The 6595-nt window shown below is 57.4% G+C and overlaps 1 long non-coding RNA gene across 1 annotated transcript; it reads right to left on the bottom strand.

Annotated features, from left to right (window-relative positions):
• Positions 1 to 4729: 4729 nt before the first annotated feature.
• Positions 4730 to 6299, bottom strand: LOC144996608 (uncharacterized). The gene is made up of 2 exons (XR_013659516.1): positions 5782 to 6299; positions 4730 to 4799 (listed from the first exon to the last, which is right to left on the bottom strand). It is a non-coding gene; the product is annotated as an uncharacterized LOC144996608 (long non-coding RNA).
• Between the last annotated feature and the right edge of the window lie 296 nt (positions 6300 to 6595).

Here is a 6595-nt window from a genome sequence, read left to right on the forward strand (position 1 = left end):
GCCCTTCCATGGGGGGCACAGCAGAGACTCCCTTCATGTTGAAAGAAAAAAAAAAATCTTCTCTGGGCCTAATTTGGGCTTCATCCTTTGGTCATCATGCAGACCACCCTCCCCAGGCAGATAAGCCCCACTCTGCCTGCTGCGCTCAGTTCTTCAAGGGGGGGCCACAACAAAGACTTCCATCCCAATGACGAAAAGCTTTTCTGGGCCACAGTGGAGGCCGCCCTTCTCAGGCAGAAGTGCCCCTCTCGGGCTATTGCTCCCACCCCTTCACGGGGAGGGCACTGCAGAGGCTTCTACCTGGCCACCCTCCCCAGGTAGAAGAGCTCCCAGCCCTTCCATGGGGGGCACAGCAGAGACTCCCTTCATGTTGAAAGAAAAAAAAAATCTTCTCTGGGCCTAATTTGGGCTTCATCCTTTGGTCATCATGCAGACCACCCTCCCCAGGCAGATAAGCCCCACTCTGCCTGCTGCGCTCAGTTCTTCAAGGGGGGGCCACAACAAATACTTCCATTCCAATGATGAAAAGCTTTTCTGGGCCACAGTGGATGCCGCCCATCCCAGGAAGAAGTTGCCCTCTCGGGCTATTGCGCCCGCCCCTTCCAGGGGGGCCACAGCAGAGGCTTCAACCTGGCCACTCTCCCCAGGTAGAAGGGCTCCCAGCCTTTCCAGGGGGGGTGGGGGGCAGAGCAGAGACTCCCTTCATGTTGAAAGAAAAAAAAAATCTTCTCTGGGCCTAATTTGGGCTTCATCCTTTGGCCATCATGCAGACCACCCTCCCCAGGCAGATTAGCCTCCCTCAGTCTGCAGTGCCCGGTTCTTCAAGGGGGGCCGCAACAAAGACTTCCATTCCAATGACGAAAAGCTTTTCTGGGCCACAGTGGATGCCGCCCATCCCAGGCAGAAGTGCCCCTCTCAGGCTATTGCGCCCGCCCCTTCCAGGGGGGCCACAGCAGAGGCGTCTACCTGGCCACCCTCCCCAGGTAGAAGAGCTCCCAGCACTTCCATGGGGGGCACAGCAGAGACTCCCTTCATGTTGAAAAAAAATAAAAAACTTCTCTGGGCCGAATTTGGGCTTCATCCTTTGGCCATCATGCAGACCACCCTCCCCAGGCAGATTAACCCCCCTCAGCCTGCAGTGCCCGGTTCTTCAAGGGGGGGGCCAAAGCAAAGACTTCCATTCCAATGACGAAAAGCCTTTCTGGGCCACAGTGGATGCCGCCCATCCCAGGCAGAAGTGCCCCTCTCAGGCTATTGCGCCCGCCCCTTCCAGGGGGGCCACAACAGAGGCTTCTACCTGGCCACTCTCGCCAGGTAGAAGAGCTCCCAGCCCTTCCATGGGGGGCACAGCAGAGACTCCCTTCATATTGATAAAAAATTATCTCTGCGCCGAATTCGGGCTTCATCCTTTGACCAATCTGCAGACCACCCTCCCCAGGCAGATTAACCCCCCTCGGCCTGCTGTGCCCGCCCCTTCAAGGGGGGGCCACAACAAAGACTTCCATCCCAATGACGAAAAGCTTTTCTGGGCCACAGTGGAGGTCGCCCTCCCCAGGCAGAAGTGCCCCTCTCGGGCTATTGCGCCCACCCCTTCCAGGGGGGCCACAGCAGAGGCTTCTACCTGGCCACTCTCCCCAGGTAGAAGAGCTCCCAGCCCTTCCATGGGGGGCACAGCAGAGACTCCCTTCATGTTGAAAGAAAAAAAAAAATCTTCTCTGGGCCTAATTTGGGCTTCATCCTTTGACCATCATGCAGACCACCCTCCCCAGGCAGATAAGCCCCACGCGGCCTACTGTGCCCGGTTCTTCAAGGGGGGGCCGCACAGCAGAGGCTACCGTCCCAATCAAGAAAAGCTTTTTGCGGCCTGAGCTTGTGCTTCTCCCATTGGCCGCAGTGGAGGCTGCCCTCTCCAGATAGAAGAGCCCCTCTCTGCCAGCTGCGCTCAGTTCTTCAAGGGGGGGCCACAACAAAGAATTCCATTCCAATGACGAAAAGTTTTTCTGGGCCACAGTGGAAGCCGCCCTTCTCAGGCAGAATTTCCCCTCTCGGGCTATTGTGCCCGCCCCTTCCAGGGGGGCCACAGCGGAGGCTTCTACCTGGCCACCCTCCCCAGGGGAGGGGGGGGGGGCAGTGACCTCCTTCATATTGAAAAAAAAAAAAAAAAAACTTCTCTGGGCCTAATTTGGGCTTCATCCTTTGGTCATCATGCAGACCACCCTCCCCAGGCAGATAAGCCCCACTCTGCCTGCTGCGCTCAGTTCTTCAAGGGGGGGCCACAACAAAGACTTCCATCCCAATGACGAAAAGCTTTTCTGGGCCACAGTGGAGGCCGCCCTTCTCAGGCAGAAGTGCCCCTCTCAGGCTATTGCGCCCGCCCCTTCCAGGGGGGCCACAGCAGAGGCGTCTACCTGGCCACCCTCCCCAGGTAGAAGAGCTCCCAGCACTTCCATGGGGGGCACAGCAGAGACTCCCTTCATGTTGAAAAAAAAAAAAAAATCTTCTCTGGGCCTAATTTTGGCTTCAGTCTTTTCTCTCTCTCAACAACAACAACGGAGGAGGAGGAAAAGAGAGAGACTCTCTCTCTCAACAACAACAACGGAGGAGGAGGAAAAGAGAGAGATACTCTCCCAATCAAGAAAAGCTTTTTGCGGCCTGAGCTTGTGCTTGTGCTTGTGCAAGAAAGACTTCCATTCCAATGACGAAAAGCTTTTCTGGCCACAGTTGAGGCTGCCCTCCCCAGGCAGAAGTGCTCCTCTCCACCTGCTGCACCTTGTTCTTCAAGGGGGGGGCCACACAGCAGAGGGTCCCATCCCTGTCAAGAAAAGCTTTTTTCGGCCTGAGCTTGTGCTTCTTCCATTGGCCGAAGTGGAGGCTGCCCTCCCCAGGTAGAAGAGTCCCTCTCTGCCTGCTGCGCCTTGTCCTTCAAGGGGGGGCCACACAGCAGAGGCTCCCTTCCCAATCAAGAAAAGCTTTTTTCGGCCAGAGCTTGTGTTTCTTCCATTGGCCTCAGTGGAGGCTGCCCTCCCCAGGCAGTAGTGCCCCTCTCGGGCTATTGCGCCCGCCCCTTGCATGGGGGGCAAGAGCAGAGACTTCTACCTGGCCACCCTCCCCAGGTAGAAGGGCTCCTCTCTGCCTGCAGTGCCTTGTTCTTCAAGGGGGGGCCACACAGAAAAAGGCTCTCGTCCCAATCAAGAAAAGCTTTTAGCGGCCTGAGCTTGTGCTTCTTCCATTGGCCACAGTGGAGGCCGCCCTCCCCAGGCAGAAGTGCCCCTCTCGGGCTATTACGCCCGCCCCTTCAAGGGGGGGCCACAACAAAGACTTCCATCCCAATGACGAAAAGCTTTTCTGGGCCACAGTGGAGGCCGCCCTTCCCAGGAAGAAGTGCCCCCCTCGGCCTGCAGTGCCCGGTTTTTCAAGGGGGGGCCACAGCAGAGGCTTCAACCTGGCCACCCACCCCAGGTAGAAAGGCCCCTCTCTGCCTGCTGCGCCTTGTTCTTCAAGGGGGTGCCACATAGCAGAGGCTCCCGTCCCAATCAGGAAAAGCTCTACCTCTTCTACCTGGCCACTCTCCCCAGGTAGAAGAGCTCCCAGCCCTTCTAGGGGGGGGCACCGCAGAGACTCCCTTCATATTGATAAAAAAACATCCCTGGGCCGAATTTGGGTTTCATCCGCTGAGTATCATTCAGACCACCCTCCCCAGGCAGATAAGCCCCTCGCAGCCTGCAGTGCTTGGTGCTTCCAGGGGGGGTGCACAGCAGAAACTCCCTTCATATTGAAAAGAAAAACTTCTCTGGGCCTAATTTAGGTTTCATCCTTTGGCCACAGTGGAGCCCCCCCCCCCCCCCCCCCCCCCCCCCAGGCAGAGGAGCCCCTTTGAGGCTGCCCTTCCAGGGGGGGCCACAACAGAGGCCCATTTAAAAGCAAAAAAGAGCTTTTCTCAACTTGAGCTTGAGGTTTTTCCTTTGGCCGAAGTGGAGGCTTCCCTCCCCAGGAAGAAGAGCCCCTCTCAGGGTGCTGCCCCCGGCCCTTCCAGGGGGGGCCACATTAGAGGCTTCCGTCCCAATCAAGAAAACCTATTCTTGACCTGAGCTTATGCGTCTTCCTGGGGCCATTGTGTCCAGCAAACAACAAACGTTGTCTGCAGGGAGATGAGTGCATGGAATGACGTGGGTTTGACTCATCTCCTGCATACAGCAAATGCTGTAAGCGGGGAGGATGAGTGGCTGGGGTGGCACGGTTTTGACTCATCTCCCGCAAACAGCAGATTTGGACCATTACTAAACGACCTTGGGAACGATTTCAGAAACCTGGTTTTCGGAAAGCGAGAAGCTCCAGGAATCGGCAGGGGAGCGACTCGGGTCACTCCGGCCGTACTTTGAAAGCTCAGAAGCTGCCTTGGGACGTGCCACTGTGGCGCTGACCCCTCCGCACATGCGACCGACCGACTGGCACACTCTACCTGCCCTCGGAGAGCCACCGCTGGCCCCGGCTTCACGCCGGCTGTCCAACGGAGGGCCACTCCAGCCTGCAGGTGCATTGCTCAAGCCCAGAGACCTTCCCAGTGAAGAAGAAGAGCTATTCTTGGCTGCGGCTTGTGGGGGCCACCCACCCCAGGCAGATTAGCCCATCTCGTCCAGCTGCGCCTGGTTTTTCCAGGGGGGACCACAAAAGAGGCTTCCGTCCCAATCGAGAAAAGCTATTTTCGGCCTGAGCGTGTGTTTGGCCACAGTGGAAGCTGCCCTCCCCAGGCAGAGGAGCCCATACGGCCTGCTGAACCTGGTTCTTCAAGGGGGGGGCCACTACAAAGACTTCCACCCCAATGACGAAAAGCTTTTCTGGGCCAAAGTTGAGGCCGCCCTCCCCAGGCAGAAGTGCCACTCTTGGGCTGTTGCGCCGGCCCCTTCCAGGGGGGCAACAGCAGAGGCTTCTACCTGGCCACCCCTCCCCAGGTAGAAGAGCTCCCATCCCTTCAAGGGGGGGGTGCACAGCAGAGACTCCCTTCATATTGAAAAAAAAAACTTCTCTGGGCCTAATTTTGGCTTCATCCTTTGGCCATCATGCAGACCACCCTCCCCAGGCAGATTAGCCTCCCTCAGTCTGCAGTGCCCGGTTCTTCAAGGGGGGGCCGCAACAAAGACTTCCATTCCAATGACGAAAAGCTTTTCTGGGCCACAGTGGATGCCGCCCATCCCAGGCAGAAGTGCCCCTCTCGGGCTATTGCGCCCGCCCCTTCCAGGGGGGCCACAGTAGAAGCTTCTACCTGGCCACCCTCCCCAGGTAGAAGAGCTCCCAGCCCTTCAAGGGGGGGTGCACAGCACAGACTCCCTTCATATTGATAAAAAATTATATCTGCGCCGAATTCGGGCTTCATCATTTGACCAATCTGCACACAACCCTCCCCAGGCAGATAAGCCCCTCGCGGCCTGCAGTGCCCGATTCTTCAAGGGGGGGGCCACAACAAAGACTTCCATTCCAATGACGAAAAGCTTTTCTGGGCCACAGTGGAGGTCGCCCTCCCCAGGCAGAAGTGCCCCTCTCGGGCTATTGCGCCCGGCCTTTCCAGGGGGGCCACAGTAGAAGCTTCTACCTGGCCACCCTCCCCAGGTAGAAGAGCTCCAAGCCCTTCCATGGGGGGCAGAGCAGAGACTCCCTTCATATTGATAAAAAATTATCTCTGCGCCGAATTCGGGCTTCATCCTTTGACCAATCTGCAGACCACCCTCCCCAGGCAGATAAGCCCCTCACGGCCTACAGTGCCCGATTCTTCAAGGGGGGGGGCACAACAAAGACTTCCATTCCAATGACGAAAAGCTTTTCTGGGCCAAAGTTGAGGCCGCCCATCCCAGGCAGAAATGCCCCTCTCGGGCTATTGCGCCCACCCCTTCCAGGGGGGCCACAGCAGAGGCTTCTACCTGGCCACTCTCCCCAGGTAGAAGAGCTCCCAGCCCTTCCATGGGGGGCACAGCAGAGACTCCCTTCATGTTGAAAGAAAAAAAAAAATCTTCTCTGGGCCTAATTTGGGCTTCATCCTTTGACCATCATGCAGACCACCCTCCCCAGGCAGATAAGCCCCACGCGGCCTACTGTGCCCGGTTCTTCAAGGGGGGGCCGCACAGCAGAGGCTACCGTCCCAATCAAGAAAAGCTTTTTGCGGCCTGAGCTTGTGCTTCTCCCATTGGCCGCAGTGGAGGCTGCCCTCTCCAGATAGAAGAGCCCCTCTCTGCCAGCTGCGCTCAGTTCTTCAAGGGGGGGCCACAACAAAGAATTCCATTCCAATGACGAAAAGTTTTTCTGGGCCACAGTGGAAGCCGCCCTTCTCAGGCAGAATTTCCCCTCTCGGGCTATTGTGCCCGCCCCTTCCAGGGGGGCCACAGCGGAGGCTTCTACCTGGCCACCCTCCCCAGGGGGGGGGGGGGGGGGCAGTGACCTCCTTCATATTGAAAAAAAAAAAAAAAAACTTCTCTGGGCCTAATTTGGGCTTCATCCTTTGGTCATCATGCAGACCACCCTCCCCAGGCAGATAAGCCCCACTCTGCCTGCTGCGCTCAGTTCTTCAAGGGGGGGCCACAACAAAGACTTCCATTCCAATGACGAA

This window comes from Oryzias latipes, chromosome 12 (assembly GCF_053564925.1).
Source record: "Oryzias latipes strain Hd-rR chromosome 12, Olatipes_Hd-rR_3.1".
NCBI lineage: Eukaryota > Metazoa > Chordata > Actinopteri > Beloniformes > Adrianichthyidae > Oryzias > Oryzias latipes.